The sequence below is a fragment of the Oncorhynchus masou genome, chromosome 13, assembly GCF_036934945.1.
Source record: "Oncorhynchus masou masou isolate Uvic2021 chromosome 13, UVic_Omas_1.1, whole genome shotgun sequence".
Lineage (NCBI taxonomy): Eukaryota > Metazoa > Chordata > Actinopteri > Salmoniformes > Salmonidae > Oncorhynchus > Oncorhynchus masou.
The window spans coordinates 10,363,360-10,380,846 of record NC_088224.1 but is presented as its reverse complement, the minus strand read 5'-3'; the positions used below and the strand labels follow the sequence as shown (position 1 = coordinate 10,380,846).

Below are 17,487 nucleotides of genomic sequence, written 5' to 3'. Positions count from 1 at the left end.
CCCCAAAGCCCCAAAGCCGCCCGCCCCAAGCCCCAAAGCCGCCCACCCCAAAGCCGCCCGCCCCAAAGCCCCAAAGCCGCCCGCCCCAAGTCCCAAAGCAGCCTGCCCCAAAGCCCCAAAGCCGCCCACCCCAAGCCCCAAAGCCGCCCCAAAGCCGCCCGCCCCAAGCCCCAAAGCCGCCCGCCCCAAGCCCCAAAGCCGCCCGCCCCAAAGCCCCAAAGCCGCCCGCCCCAAGCCCCAAAGCAGCCCGCCCCAAAGCCCATGATTCCGCCTGCATTCTAAATTCACACTTCCTCCTCAGCTGCCTGGCAAACATCGCTGGGGCAACGGCAGCATCTGCGGCCTCTACAGAGAGGGGCAGTGTAAGGTGAGTAGGAAGGATGCTCTCTGTTAGACTGGGCAGAGGATGGGCCAGGGGGCTTGTTAAGACACGGACGGCCATTGGCCAGACAGCCCTTCAACCAACTGCCCAATGATGTAGCATTGTGATCGACATCAATATCATCACCAGCACCAGAGACCCATTTCAACCAACAGCCCACTGATGTAGCATTGTGATCGACATCAATATCATCACCAGCACCAGAGACCCATCTCAACCAACAGCCCACTGATGTAGCATTGTGATCGACACCAATATCATCACCAGCACCAGAGACCCATTTCAACCAACTGCCCAATGATGTAGCATTGTGATCGACATCAATATCATCACCAGCACCAGAGACCCATCTCAACCAACAGCCCACTGATGTAGCATTGTGATCGACACCAATATCATCACCAGCACCAGAGACCCATCTCAACCAACTGGCCACTGATGTAGCATTGTGATCGACACCAATATCATCACCAGCACCAGAGACCCATCTCAACCAACAGCCCACTGATGTAGCATTGTGATCGACACCAATATCATCACCAGCACCAGAGACCCATTTCAACCAACAGCCCACTGATGTAGCATTGTGATCGACACCAATATCATCACCAGCACCAGAGACCCATCTCAACCAACTGGCCACTGATGTAGCATTGTGATTGACACCAATATCATCACCAGCACCAGAGACCCATTTCAACCAACAGCCCACTGATGTAGCATTGTGATCGACATCAATATCATCACCAGCACCAGAGACCCATCTCAACCAACAGCCCACTGATGTAGCATTGTGATCGACACCAATATCATCACCAGCACCAGAGACCCATCTCAACCAACTGGCCCTTTAACCTACATACATATACACTCAAATGTAAGCTGGTGCTGCAAAACACCACGTTGTGCCGAACACATGGACTCAATTGAATTGGGCCTAGGTAATGGATGGGCAGGGTGCTTGTTCTGGCATGGAGGACCAGACTGGCCAAACCGCACCTTGACATAGCAATGTCTTCATCACCACCAACAAAGACCAATTTCAACCAGCTGGCCCCAGCATCTTGAGTCTCCCCAGGGTGCATTCTGGGAGAAAAACAATTACTCGTGTAGGTTAAAGCAAAAACACTACATGTTGAGTGCCCCCCCCTCTCCCATTATCTCTGACCTTGCTTATCGCAACTTTATTGAGGAAAAATGTATTTACTATGACTGTGACATGTGGTTGTCCCACCTAGATGTGTTAAGATGGACGCAGTAACTGTAAGTCTCTCTGGGATAACAGCGTCTACTACATGACTAAAATGACACATGTATTTGTCATATAGTCTAATATGTATTAACATGACAAAAAAAATACCACGTTTTCTGATCATGGACTCAAATTAACATAAATAAACAACATCTCCAGCAACATTAACATATGTGGAAGTGAAGCGGTTCTGTGTTTTTGTAGTAAAAAAAAAATAAAAAAAAATGGAGGAAGATAATTGTTTACAATGACATCATCCTTTGTGCATCGTGTTATTTTAACCAATTATGAGTAGGCGTTTCCTACTAATTGCCTTCTAATTGGTTGATGATGTCATTGGACAAACTTATCTTGCTCTCTATAAAGGTGTCATTTTCACCTGCAAGTATGTGGATGTTGGGGAGGATGAATACAAACTCCATTTGTTTGTTTAAATGTCCCTTTTATCCGACGCTCATATAATGTAATGTGCATTTGTTTATGCCTATTAGCTGTGCTGCTACCGGGTACATTGGAGGATGTATTCTGAGGAGCAAAAACAAGGACTCACGTACAGCAGAAACACCACATGTTGTGCGAGAACGGATTCAAACTTGTATACCAGTTAGGTGCGCTGTTACATGCTAGGTTGAACCATAAATATGTGCCCCCATACCGCGGTGAGTAATAGCATTATAGCTTCAATCATTTTCTTGGATCCGATTAATGGAGTCTGGGATGCCATAGAACATCACTCGCGCACACGCACACACACGCACACACACACCTCAGAGATAAGAGCAGCTTGCCTCACTACTCAAGTCAATCAGAGAGAGGGAATATAGAGTGTCGCACTGCAACAGTCAGATTGAAGATGATATTAGGCTGCCAGGAATGAACTGGGAGATGGTAGCTTCCTAGGAGCTGCTGCTGCTGGTCAGAATGTCTGTGTGAAATGCAGCTGAACTGTTCGATGTGAACATGTGAAAACATCCTCATGGAAAGATGGCAGAGCTGGTTCGCTCACTCTGTCCCTCCTGCTTGGTTTAAAAATATATATCTTCAGTTGAAACTATTCCACCAAGGGTATATAAGTTCCATTGATAAATCTCTGTCCATTGACTAAATTTAGCTTGGAATCTCGTTTCAGAAGAGGCACACTCACTTTTAGATTTTAGAAATGACTGACAAATTAGGACTTAACTTTTCTCCTCCTGTTAATTCATGTAGGAGAGGAGGAGTGTGTGAGAAGATTTCCACAGTTCTCATACTTGATATGTGATTTTAAGGATCAACCCTGCATGTAGACAAGGCCTAGGATGAGAGAGAGAGAGAGAGAGAGAGAGAGAGAGAGAGAGAGAGAGAGAGAGAGAGAGAGAGAGAGAGAGAGAAACAGAAAACTGACCCCATTTCCGTGGCAGGGAGGGCCATGGCTCGCCTCTCTCAACAAGGACAGAAGTTTATCAAGGACAGCCACTGAGGGAGAAGGAGGAGGAAGAACAGGCTATTTCAGGATAGGATGATGCCTTTCACAACCTAAAACGGAATGAGCGGAGAGCCTCATAACCATTTAGGTCTGTAAGGTCTACCACTGATCTTGACCAGAGTCAGATAAGGTCAAAACGTCCTCTGAAGAGCGAGAGAGTGACGGAGGGCAGAAGGAAGACAGAAGGAAGAATCCCCTCAATGTTTCAGGTTCTCTCAGTCCTCTCAATCCTTGTCATGTAAACACTCCCAGCTGTCTCCACAGACGGTTCATAGGGGATCTAAACCCCCCAATACACGCTGACTATTCACCAGAGAGAGAGAGAGAGACAGAGACAGACAGACAGAAAGAGAGAGAAAGACAAGAGAGAGAAAGACAAGAGAGACAAGTTAGAGAGAGACAGAGAGAGAGACAAGAGAGAGACAGAGAGAGACAGAGACAGAGAGAGACGGAGAGAGACGGAGAGAGACAGAGACACAGACAGAGACACAGACAGAGACAGACACAGAAAGAGAGAGAAAGACAAGAGAGACAAGTTGGACAGAGACAAGAGATGAGAGAGAGACGAGAGAGAGAGAGATACAAGAGAGAGACAAGAGAGAGAGACGAGAGAGAGAGAGAGACAGAGAGAGAGAGACAATAGAGAGAGAGAGAGAGACAAGAGAGAGAGAGAGAGAGAGAGAGAGAGAGAGACTGTCTTTGTACTGTCTGTTGAATCTGACAATTAATCTTAATGGTTGTACAGTCGTCTAAAAAAAAACTGTGAAGGACCTCGGCCTACTCTGGACCCTGATCTCTCTTTTGAAGAACATATCAAGACTGTTTCAATGACAGCTTTTTTCCATCTATGTAACATTGCAAAAATCAGAAACTTTCTGTCCAAAAATGATGCAGAAAAATTAATCCATGTTTTTGTCACAATGCTCTACTTTCCGGCTACCCGGATAAAGCACTAAATAAACTTCAGTTAGTGCTAAATACGGCTGCTAGAATCCTGACTAGAACCAAAAATGTGATCATATTACTCCAGTGCTTGCCTCCCTACACTGGCTTCCTGTCAAGGCAAGGGGTGATTTCAAGGTTTTACCGCTAACCTACAAAGCATTACATGGGCTTGCTCCTACCTATCTCTCTGATTTGGTCCTGCCGTACATACCTACACTTACGCTACGGTCACAAGACGCAGGCCTCCTAATTGTCCCTAGAATTTCTAAGCAAACAGCTGGAAGCAGGGTTTTCTCCTATAGAGCTCCATGTTTATGGAATGGTCTGCCTACCCATGTGAGAGACGCAAACTCGGTCTCAACCTTTAAGTCTTTACTGAAGACTCATCTCTTCAGTGGGTCATATAATTGAGTGTAGTCTGGCCCAGGAGTGTGAAGGTGAACGGAAAGGCTCTGGAGCAACGAACCGCCCTTGCTGTCTCTGCCTGGCCGGTTTCCCTCTTTCCACTGGGATTCTCTGCCTCTAACCCTATTACAGGGGCTGAGTCACTGGCTTACTGGGGCTCTTTCATACCGTCCCTAGGAGGGGTGCGTCACTTGAGTGGGTTGAGTCACTGATATGATCTTCCTGTCTGGGTTGGCGCCCCCCCCCTTGGGTTGTGCCGTGGCGGAGATCTCTGTGGGCTATACTCGATATCCCTCTAGTGGTGTGGGGGCTATGCTTTGGCAAAGTGGGTGGGGTTATATCCTTCCTGTTTGGCCCTGTCCGGGGGTATCATTGGATGGGGCCACAGTGTCTCCTGACCCCTCCTGTCTCAGCCTCCTGTATTTATGCTGCAGTAGTTTATATGTCGAGGGGCTTGGGGCAGTTTGTTATATCTAGAGTACTTCTCCTGTCTTATCCGGTGTCCTGTGTGAATTTAAGTATGCTCTCTAATTCTCTCTTTCTTTCTCTCTCTCGGGGGACCTGAGCCCTAGGACAATGCCTCAGGACTACCTGACATAATGACTCCCTGCTGTCCCCAGTCCACCTGGCTGTGCTGCTGCTCCAGTTTCAACTGTTCTGCCTGTGATTATTATTATTTGACCATGCTGGTCATTTATGAACATTTGAACATCTTGGCCATGTTCTGTTATTATCTCCACCCGGCACAGCTAGAAGAGGACTGGCCACACCCCACATAGCCTGGTTCCTCTCTAGGTTTCTTCCTAGGTTTTGGCCTTTCTAGGGAGTTTTTCCTAGCCACCGTGCTTCTACACCTGCATTGCTTGCGGTTTGGGGTTTTAGGCTGGGTGTCTGTACAGCACTTTGAGTTATCAGCTGATGTACGAAGGGCTATATAAATAAATTTGATTTCAGAGAGTGTCACACCCTGACCATAGTTTGCTTTGTACGTTTCTATGTTTTGTTTGGTCAGGGTGTGATCTGAGTGGGCATTCTATGTTGTGTGTCTAGTTTGTCTGTTTCTGTGTTTGGCCTGATATGGTTCTCAATCAGGGGCAGGTGTTAGTCATTGTCTCTGATTGGGAACCATATTTAGGTAGCCTGTTTGGTGTTGGGTTTTGTGGGTGATTGTTCCTGTCTCGCAGATAGGGCTGTTTTGGTTTTTCACATTTCTTGGTTTTGTTAGTCTATTCATGTATAGTTTCTTGATTAAAGAACCATGAATAATAACCACGCTGCGTTTTGGTCCGCCTCTCCTTCGACACAAGAAAACCGTTACAGAGAGAGAGACACTTTACTTTTGTATATTATCTACTTCACTTGCTTTGGCAATGTTAACATAGGTTTCCCATGCTAATAAAGCCCCTTGAATTGATTTGAGAGAGAGAGACGGAATGGAGGAGGAAGAGAGAGGGACGGAATGGAGGAGGAAGAGAGAGGGACGGAATGGAGGAGGAAGAGAGAGGGACGGAATGGAGGAGGAAGAGTGAGGGACGGAATGGAGGAGGAAGAGAGAGGGACGGAATGGAGGAGGAAGAGAGAGGGACGGAATGGAGGAGGAAGAGAGAGGGACAGAATGGAGGGGGAAGAGAGAGGGACGGAATGGAGGAGGAAGAGAGAGGGACGGAATGGAGGAGGAAGAGAGAGGGACGGAATGGAGGAGGAAGAGAGAGGGACGGAATGGAGGAGGAAGAGAGAGGGACGGAATGGAGGAGGAAGAGAGCGGGAAGAAGAGGAATGTAAGAAGACAGTGAACCAGACAGCCTGTCCTCATTGGAGTCACATAGAGAATTCACCTGGTTTTCCACTAATACTGATGACATTGACCCAGATTGAAACAGCTCTACTCTCTCACTGAGACACACACACACACACACACACTACATAATAAGTATCAATGTTTGTCTTGGGGGCAGAGAGAAGCAGACTAGTAACACGATTGCTCCAATGACTCACTCTCAGACCAAACCTTTCTCCACAGCCACGTGAGAAGAGGCCTGACTGGGGGATGACTCTAGTGGTCTTGGGACTGACTTCCTGGCAGAAGGGATTGATGAAAAGAGAGCGAGAGGGAGTGGAATAATAACTTGTTTGTACTGTCATCTGCTGCTCTGCTCCTCCCCCTCGCACATGTTCACACACACTCATCCCCTCACACACACACACACTTCTGTAGTCGGCAACCCCCAAGCCCCCAAGCCCTCGACTCAAATTCTCAAATTCTCTCTTTTGATGAGAACCTGTAGGGGTCATGACCCCTAGATGGTGGGAAAGAAAGGCACACAGGGGTCACGCAGGCAGTTGGACCAGCACACTGATTAGCCTTTCTCAATGGCCACCGCTCTAACTCACTCTTCGACGCCCGATGCTTCGATCAGCAGCAAGAGACACACCGCTGGTGTGAGCCTCGTGTCACTGACTGACCGACTCCCTCGCCCAACACAAACTCAGACCCATAGACAACACCAGGAGCGTGTCTCTCATTAAAAAACACACACAAACGCACAGACACACACACACATAAAAATCCTCCAAAACACAGCCTGGTACAGCTACCGACCAGCTGACTGTGGTCCTATAAGCCTCTCCACAGGGGGTCTCTATCTATATTGTGAGAAAATGCAGAAGATACCAGTATATTAATGAGGTGGCAGGCTGCACAGACAAGACTGATCCTGTATCCCACACAGACCTGCCATTAATGTGTAACGTTAAAAACATATGACTGATAATCATGGGCCAATGGGACATGAGGAATTTGTAACTACAGTACATGAGGTGATATTTGGACAGTGTAAATGACGATTCAGAGGTTAGCACTAAAAACGAACATTTCACATCACAATGAGAAGAAGTAGGAGTAAGGTCTCTGGTGTTTTTAACCTCTACGGGATCGGTGCCCCCCCCCCACGGGACAGTTGAGCTAACGTGCACTAATGTGATTAGCATGACATTTTAAGTAACAAGAAAATTTCCTAGGACATATATCATAAGCTTACATTATTGTTAATCGAACTGCACTGTCGAATTTACACGAGCTATTACAGTGAAATAATACCATGCTATTGTTTGAGGAGAGTACAGTATTGAACTTGAAAATGTATTAATAAACCAATTAGGCACAGAAATGCAATGGTTCATTGGATCTGTCTCAAACTTTGCATGTACACTGCCATCTAGTGGCCAAAATCTAAATTGTGCCTATATTCCTAAGTCATGTATTGGCCTTTCTCTTGCATTTCAAAGAGAAAAAAAAAGAAGATATATGATTATTTTTTTCTTCTGTTATCTTTTACCAGATGTAATGTGCTATATTCTCATGCATTAATTTCCACATTTCCACAAATGTCAAAGTGTTTCCTTTCAAATGGTATCAATAATATGCATATCCTTGCTTCAGGTCCTGAGCTACAGACAGTACGATTTGGGTATGTAATTTTAGGCGAATATTTTTAAAAAAGGGTCCAATCCTTTAAATCAGTATGGCCCTGACTGGATTTGAAGATTAAGATTCAGGAATCCAATCAATTTGGGATGGGTGCTGTTAGAGACTGCTGGAAGACCACAGGCTTAGTGGAGAGACTGCTGGCCGGGCCTCAAAACTGTCTGTTGGGGTGCAGGGTGATGTTGCCCCTAGACGCTGATCTGAGGCCCCTAGACGCTGATCTGAGGCTCCTAGACGCTGATCTGAGGTCAGTTTTGGTAAGTTTTGGTTCAAATGGTTCAGGTCAGGATTGGGAGAGGGAAAGTTGATCCTGAACACAACCTGAACCCTGGAGGTCCATGAAAATCAGTCTGACAATAACAAATGATTATACATTTAAATATGGCAGTGATTAACGCCACGAATCTGATTCATAACTATGACAGAGACAAATGCCATTATAAATCAGACATCAGATTCAGACTTATCAATATAAACTTTAGAATTATATATATATATTTTTATATATATATATATATATTTTTTTTTTTATATATATATATATTTTTTTTTTTTTATATATATATATATATACACACATTTTTACCCCCTTTTTTCTCCAAATTTTGTGATATCCAATTGGTAGTTACAGTCTCGTTCCATCACTGCAACTCTCCTACGGACTCAGGAGAAGCGAAGGTCAAAAGCCATGCGTCCTCCGAAACATGACCCTGCCAAGCCGCTTCTTTACACACTGCTCACTTAACCTGGAAGCCAGCTGCACCAATGGGTCGGAGGAAACACTGTACACCTTGCAGGCGCAGGCGCCCGGCCTGCCACAAGGAGTCGCTAGAGCACGATGGGACAAGACAATCCCCGGCAGGTCAAACCTTCCCCTAACCCTGAGGTCAGCTTGCAGGCGCCCGGCCTGCCAGAAGGAGTCACTAGAGCACGATGGCCAAACCCTCCCCAAACCCTGATGACGCTGGGCCAATTGTGCACCACCTCATGTATCTCCCAGTCACAGCCGGCTGTGATACAGCCTAGGATCAAACCCGGGGCTGTAGTGACACCTCAAGCACTGCAATTTATTTTATTACTATTTTACCTTTATTTAACTAGGCAAGTCAGTTAAGAACAAATTCTTATTTACAATGACCGCCTAGGAACAGTGGGTTAACTGCCTTGTTTGGGGGCAGAAGGACAGATTTTTACCTTGTCAGCTCTGGGATTCGATCTTGCATCCTTTCAGTTACTGGCCCAACACTCTAACCACTAGGCTACTTGTCGCAATGCAGTGCCTTAGACTCAGGAGGCCCCTGAGAGAAGTTTTTAATTAAGTTTGACATTGATACCCCATTTACGCTATCCTGCTGACCCCAACCAAACCGTGCTGACTGTGGTATTTTCTTTACACATTGTCCTGATCAGATTTTCAGGTTTCAGCAACTATGGTGAATGCCTAACCAGGCCAGCTCAGTACAACTTGTCTTGAAACAGTTGGCTAGTGTGAAAAGCCCTGGAAGAGCTGTAGTCTAAACCAATCACAGTCTCAATACAATCCCAGTCTCAATCCTTGTTCAGGCTGGTTTGACCATGCTAACACAATCCCAGTCTCAATCCTTGTTCAGGCTGGTTTGATCATGCTAACACATGTCGTCACTGACTACGGTGAATGCTTAACCAGGCCAGCCCAGTGCAGCTTGTTCTTACCCAACCCGACACCCCCTGACCGTGGCCACTGACCGTGTGAATTGGACGATGAGCGTTCCCACCAGCTCCCCGATGCGGTCCTGGTCGGGGCACAGCTCCCCTCTCTGGATGTAGAGAAGAACATCATCCTGGGAGGAAGTGTGTAGCGCCACCATCTGGTCAACGCCTGCAGTGACACTCAGGCCTGTTATCTGGGGGAGTAGAAAGAGGTATGGGGGTAAGCTACACTCACACACACACACACACACACACACACACACACACACACACACACACACACACACACACACACACACACAGGTTCACACTCAGACACATGCATACACACAGAGCAGTGGTGTAGTGGTAACACTTCCTGGTACAGTCACAGGTATATAACTCCCTCCCAGGGAACATTTCTGTTTCCACTCTTCATGGCAGTAGGTAGCCTAGAGGTTAGCGTATTGGGTACAGTCAAATCAAATCAAATCAAATGTTATTTGTCACATACACATGGTTAGCAGATGTTAATGCGAGTGTAGCGAAATGCTTGTACTTCCAGTTCCGACAATGCAGTAATAACCAACAAGTAATCTAACTAACAATTCCAAAACTAATTTCTTATACACAGTGTAAGGGGATAAAGAATATGTACATAAAGATATGAATGAGTGATGGTGCAGAGCAGCATAGGCAAGATACAGTAGATGGTATCGAGTACATTATATACATATGAGATGAGTATGTAAACAAAGTGGCATAGTTAAACATTTACATTTACATTTAAGTCATTTAGCAGACGCTCTTATCCAGAGCGACTTACAAATTGGTGAATTCACCTTCTGACATCAGTGGAACAGCCACTTTACAAGGATTGCTTTATCCTATCCTAGGTATTCCTTGAAGAGGTGGGGTTTCAGGTGTCTCCGGAAGGTGGTGATTGACTCCGCTGTCCTGGCGTCGTGAGGGAGTTTGTTCCACCATTGGGGGGCCAGAGCAGCGAACAGTTTTGACTGGGCTGAGCGGGAACTGTACTTCCTCAGTGGTAGGGAGGCGAGCAGGCCAGAGGTGGATGAACGCAGTGCCCTTGTTTGGGTGTAGGGCCTGATCAGAGCCTGGAGGTACTGCGGTGCCGTTCCCCTCACAGCTCCGTAGGCAAGCACCATGGTCTTGTAGCGGATGCGAGCTTCAACTGGAAGCCAGTGGAGAGAGCGGAGGAGCGGGGTGACGTGAGAGAACTTGGGAAGGTTGAACACCAGACGGGCTGCGGCGTCCTGGATGAGTTGTAGGGTTTAATGGCACAAGCAGGGAGCCCAGCCAACAGCGAGTTGCAGTAATCCAGACGGGAGATGACAAGTGCCTGGATTAGGACCTGCGCCGTTCCTGTGTGAGGCAGGGTCGTACTCTGCGGATGTTGTAGAGCATGAACCTACAGGAACGGGCCACCGCCTTGATGTTAGTTGAGAACGACAGGGTGTTGTCCAGGATCACGCCAAGGTTCTTAGCGCTCTGGGAGGAGGACACAATGGAGTTGTCAACCGTGATGGCGAGATCATGGAACGGGCAGTCCTTCCCCGGGAGGAAGAGCAGCTCCGTCTTCCGTCTTAAAGTGGCTAGTGATAGATGTATTACATAAAGATGCAGTAGATGATATAGAGTACAGTATATACGTATACATATGAGATGAATAATGTAGGGTATGTAAACATTATATTAGGTAGCATTGTTTAAAGTGTCTAGTGATATATTTTACATCCTTTCCCATCAATTCCCATTATTGAAGTGGCTGGAGTTGAGTCAGTGTGTTGGCAGCAGCCACTCAATGTTAGTGGTTGCTGTTTAACAGTCTGATGGCCTTGAGATAGAAGCTGTTTTTCAGTCTCTCGGTCCCAGCTTTGATGCACCTGTACTGACCTCGCCTTCTGGATGATAGCGGGGTGAACAGGCGGTGGCTCGGGTGGGTGTTGTCCTTGATGATCTTTATGGCCTTCCTGTAACATCGGGTGGTGTAGGTGTCCTGGAGGGCAGGTAGTTTGCCCCCGGTGATACGTTGTGCAGACCTCAATACCCTCTGGAGAGCCTTACGGTTGTGGGCGGAGCAGTTGCCGTACCAGGTGGGGATACAGCCCGCCAGGATGCTCTCGATTGTGCATCTGTAGAAGTTTGTGAGTGCTTTTGGTGACAAGCCGAATTTCTTCAGTCTCCTGAGGTTGAAGAGGCGCTGCTGCGCCTTCTTCACGATGCTGTCTGTGTGAGTGGACCAATTCAGTTTGTCTGTGATGTGTATGCCGAGGAACTTAAAACTTACTACCCTCTCCACTACTGTTCCATCGATGTGGATAGGGGGGTGTTCCCTCTGCTGTTTCCTGAAGTCCACAATAATCTCCTTAGTTTTGTTGACGTTGAGTGTGAGGTTATTGTCCTGACACCACACTCCGAGGGCCCTCACCTCCTCCCTGTAGGCCGTCTCGTTGTTGTTGGTAATCAAGCCTACCACTGTTGTGTCGTCCGCAAACTTGATGATTGAGTTGGAGGCGTGCATTGCCGCGCAGTCGTGGGTGAACAGGGAGTACAGGAGAGAGTGTACAGAGTGTGTACAGAGAGTGTACAGCACCCATGTTTCCGTTGGGCCCCAGTGGCACTGTATGAGTCCTCAAAGCGGGCAAAAGATTTAGTCTGCCTGGGACCCTCACCATCATGGTCCGTGACCGTCTGGGTTTCTTCTTAGTCCCAGATTGACTGTAGACCCTGCCACATACCTCTTGGTCTGAGCTTGAATTGAGATTCTACTTTGTCTCTAAATGCCGAGCTGTAGCTTGTTTGATAGCCTTCTCACGGAGGGAATCTCATGTCCAGATGGGTCATATTACAGTCACCTGCCCTGATTGAAATTGCAGTGGTCTTGGACCTATTTGGTTTAGCAAATTGCCATGGGTCTAGGGTGTCTGGTAGGGGAATGTGATATGGTCCTTGACTACATCTTCAAAGCACTTCCTGATGAAGGAACCGAGTGCTAGCGTTTTCTCAATGTTACCTTAGCTTTCTTGGGAACAGGAACAATGGTGGCCCTCTTGAAGATGGGAAGCAGACTGGTATAGTGATTGATTGAATATGTCCGTTGGACAGACCTCAGCCAGCTGGTTCTTGTTTCAGTTTCTGTCTGTAAGGATTTGTAAGTCTGGGCCTAAGCAGCCTTGCGAAATGACTTAACACATTTAAATGTTTTACTCACCTCGGCTGCAATGTAAGAACACGTAAAAACCTGCATGTTTCCGTTGCAGGCCGTGTCGTGCCATCTCTGTCCTCAAAGCGTCTGAAACTGGGTTGAGCAGGGGTGGGAGAGCCAAGCGACCAGAGGTGGCAGAACAGTGTGCTTGGGTTGGGTTGGGGTGTAGGTTTCCGTGATAGCCTGAAGGTAGGGAGGGGCACATCCTCTTGTGCTCTGGAAGCCAGTGGAGCTTACGGAGGGGCTGGCATGGGAGAACTTTAAGGTGAACACCAGGTGGGCTGCGGCATTCTGGATAAGTTGCAGGGTTTATGCCGATCTGGTACTTTACTTCTCTATCCATGCTGCACGTGTGTGTGTTGTGTGCAGTGGTTTGTGTGTGTGTTTCACGTGTGTGTGTGTCAATCCACGGTTTCTGGTTGTGTGTGTGTTTTGTGCGTTGCTATGTGCGTGCGTGCGTCTTCGTGCACGTGCTAATGAACTCGCAGATTAGGTCATGATTAGTGACCCAGTCAGATTTAAACAGCCTGAGAGACAGACAGAGACAGAGAGAGAAATGTACACACGTGTGAGAGAAAGAGACAGTCTTGGTGCTAAACCTCTTACAGCTGGCTGGATGAATACAAGCAAACATAACACAGGTTAATCCTACAACCAAACAGCCTAGACGTTACTGTACTCCTGTGACCCTGTAGTGTCAGGCCTGTCAAGGCTGGAACAATGGGACTAGGACACCCTGTCCTATCTGTCCTGCCCGGCACTACATAAGACAGGGCTGGGGCCTTAGCTACATGACCTAGTCCCTGTCATACCTTAACAACAGTGTGGCATCAAGGTGTGCACCATATTCCCTTATGGTTCTCCATAGGGCTCTGGTCAAAAGTAGTGTGGTTTATAGGGAATTGGCTTTCATTTGGGACACAGGCACAGACATGGCACAGAATAGTGCAATGAATGCAGCCTCAGGATAAGATAACACACAGTTTGCAAAGATCATATCATAGTTTAAGTTCAGAACAGTGATGGATGAGGTGGTACTATATATAGTTGGCTGTGATTATAAGTGATGAGGTGGTACTATCTTGTAGTAATGGGTCTGGTTAACAGTGAGAGAGGTGGTACTATATTGATTGTGAGGAATTCAAATGGTTAACAGTGATGAGGTTTGACTTACTGTATGTTTCTGAGGAGGTGGTCACTATACTGTAGTTGGGCTCATTAGCCATAAGGAGGGGGTACTATACGCCCCGTCATGGTTAACAGTGATGAGGTGGTTTACTGTAGTTGGGCGTCATGGTTAACAGTGAGGAGGTGGTACCGCCACTGTAGTTGGTGAGCCATGGTTAACAGTGAGAGGTGGTACTATACTGTATGTTCCTCTGGAATGCTACTATACTGTAGTTCATGGTTAACAGTGTGTCACTATACTGGACATTGGCGGGAATGGTTAACAGTGATGAGTGGTACATATGTGGGCGTCACAGTGAGTCTGAGAAGACCGCCTAGTTTCCCTCATGGTTAACAGTGATGAGGTGGTACTGGGATATTCTGAAGTTGGGCTCATGGTTAACAGTGATGAGGTGGTACTATACTGTAGTTGGGCGATGGTTAACAGTGATGAGGTGGTACTATACTGTAGTTGGATGGTTAACAGTCATATTCTTGGTTGGGCGTCATGGTTAACAGTGATGAGGTGGTAATGAGGTGGATCTATACTGTAGTTCTTCATGGTTAACAGTGATGACCTGGTGGTACTAATGTAGTTGAAATAACATGGTAAAAAAAAACTAAAAACTGTAGTTTCCGTCATGGTTAACAGTGAGGAGGTGATACTATACTGTAGTTGGCGTCTGATAACTGATGAGGGGGTGGGAGGCCATGGTTAACAGTGATGAGGTGGTACTGCTTGGGTTGGGGTGTAGGGTTTGAGCATAGCCTGAAGGTAGGGACTATACTGTAGTTCCTCTCATGGTTACTGGAAGCCAGTGGAGCTTACGGAGGGGCGGGGTGGCATGGTTAACAGTGAAGGTGGTACACTGGTGGGCTGGGGCGTCATGGTTAACAGTGATGAGGGTTTATGGTACTATACTGTAGTTGGGCCATGGTTAACAGTGATGAGGTGGTACTATACTGTAGTTGGGTCATGGTTAACAGTGATGAGGTGGTACTATACTGTAGTTGGGTGTGGTTAACAGTGATGAGTTGGTACTATACTGTGTGTGTGCGTCATGGTTAACAGTGATGGAGTGGTACTATACTGTAGTTGGGGTCAGGTTAACAGTTAGGTGGTACTATATTAGTGACCGTCATGGTTAACAGTGATGAGGTGGACAGACTGAGACATGGTTAACAGTGATGAGTGGTACACACGTGTTGGGCGTCATGGTTAACAGTGATGAGGTGGTACTATACTGTAGTTGGCTGGATGATGGTTAACATGACAGGTTAATCCTGTAGTTGGGGCCAAACAGTGATGAGGTGGTACTGTACTGTATGACCCTGGTTAACAGTGATGAGGTGGTACTACTGTATGGTTAACAGTGATGAGGTGGTACTGGCTCATGGTTAACAGTGATGACTGGACACCCTGTCCTATCTGTCCTGCCATGGTTAACAGTAATGACAGGGCTGACCCTGTAGTTGGGCATGAACAGTGATGAGGTGGTACTATACTGTAGTGTGGCATCATGGTTAACAGTGATGAGGTTACCTTATGGTTCTCCTATACTGTAGGGGCTCATGGTTAACAGTGATGAGGTGGTACTTATAGGGTAGTTGGCTGCCATGGTTAACAGTGACAGGTGGTACATACATGGCACATGGTTAATAGTGATGAGTGATGAGGTGGTACTATACTGTAGTTGGGGTCATGGTTAACAGTGAGGAGGTGGTACTATACTGTAGTTAAGTCATGGTTAACAGTGATGAGGTGGTACTATACTGTAGTTGGGCGTCATGGTTAACAGTGATGAGGTGGTACTATACTGTAGTTGGGCGTCATGGTTAACAGTGAGGAGGTGGTACTATACTGTAGTTGGGCGTCATGGTTAACAGTGATGAGGTGGTACTATACTGTAGTTGGGCGTCATGGTTAACAGTGAGGAGGTGGTACTATACTGTAGTTGGGCGTCATGGTTAACAGTGAGGAGGTGGTACTATACTGTAGTTGGGCGTCATGGTTAACAGTGATGAGGTGGTACTATACTGTAGTTGGGCGTGATGGTTAACAGTGATGAGGTGGTACTATACTGTAGTTGGACGTCATGGTTAACAGTGATGAGGTGGTACTATACTGTAGTTGGGCGTCATGGTTAACAGTGATGAGGTGGTACTATACTGTAGTTGGGCGTCATGGTTAACAGTGAGGAGGTGGTACTATACTGTAGTTGGGCGTCATGGTTAACAGGGATGAGGTGGTACTATACTGTAGTTGGGCATCATGGTTAACAGTGATGAGGTGGTACTATACTGTAGCTGGGCGTCATGGTTAACAGTGATGAGGTGGTACTATACTGTAGTTGGGCGTCATGGTTAACAGTGAGGAGGTGGTACTATACTGTAGTTGGGCGTCATGGTTATCAGTGAGGAGGTGGTACTATACTGTAGTTGGGCGTTATGGTTAACAGTGATGAGGTGGTACTATACTGTAGTTAGGCGTCATGGTTAACAGTGAGGAGGTGATACTATACTGTAGTTGGGCGTCATGGTTAACAGTGAGGAGGTGATACTATACTGTAGTTGGGCGTCATGGTTAACAGTGATGAGGTGGTACTATACTGTAGTTGGGCGTCATGGTTAACAGTGATGAGGTGGTACTATACTGTAGTTCGTCGTCATGGTTAACAGTGATGAGGTGGTACTATACTGTAGTTGGGCGTCATGGTTAACAGTGATGAGGTGGTACTATACTGTAGTTGGGCGTCATGGTTAACAGTGATGAGGTGGTACTATACTGTAGTTGGGTGTCAGAATCGTAGAGATTGAATCCTACAGCCTCTTTCAATGCTAGGCCATGATGAGCTACTGTACAGTACCATGATAACTATTGGTTATATTTACTTCACCTTTATTTTAGCAGTACACTGTAACTACGCTGTAACTACACTGTAACTACACTGTAATGTTGTGAATCACACAGCAGTGGTGAGCTACTCTCAAGTTGAAAGTGATTTATAGTACATAACCTTACTTTTCAGCCATACTATAGTAAAACAAAGTGATATTGCTCTGGATAACTTCATAACTCAACTATTTCTTCCCACGGTACGGCTGTGTTCTATCCTAACTGATGTTTAGCTGTGTTGGCTGTGTTCTATCCTAACTGGTGTTCTGCTGTGTTAGTTGTGTTCTTTCCTAACTGATGTTCAGCTGTGTTGGTTGTGTTCTATCCTAACTGGTGTTCAGCTGTGTTGGCTGTTTTCTATCCTAACTGGTGTTCAGCTGTGTTGGCTGTGTTCTATCCTAACTGGTGTTCTGCTGTGTTAGTTGTGTTCTTTCCTAACTGATGTTCAGCTGTGTTGGTTGTGTTCTATCCTAACTGGTGTTCAGCTGTGTTGGCTGTGTTCTATCCTAACTGGTGTTCAGCTGGGTGTTCAGCTGTGTTGGCTGTTTCTATCCTACCTGCTGTGTTGGTTGTGTTCTATCCTAACTGGTGTTC

General features: G+C 46.6%; 1 pseudogene; it reads right to left on the bottom strand.

The window, feature by feature from the left end:
- The window catches only part of LOC135551639 (unconventional myosin-Ig-like), a 170,390-nt pseudogene that overhangs the window by 19,269 nt on the left and 133,634 nt on the right, over positions 1-17,487 (bottom strand).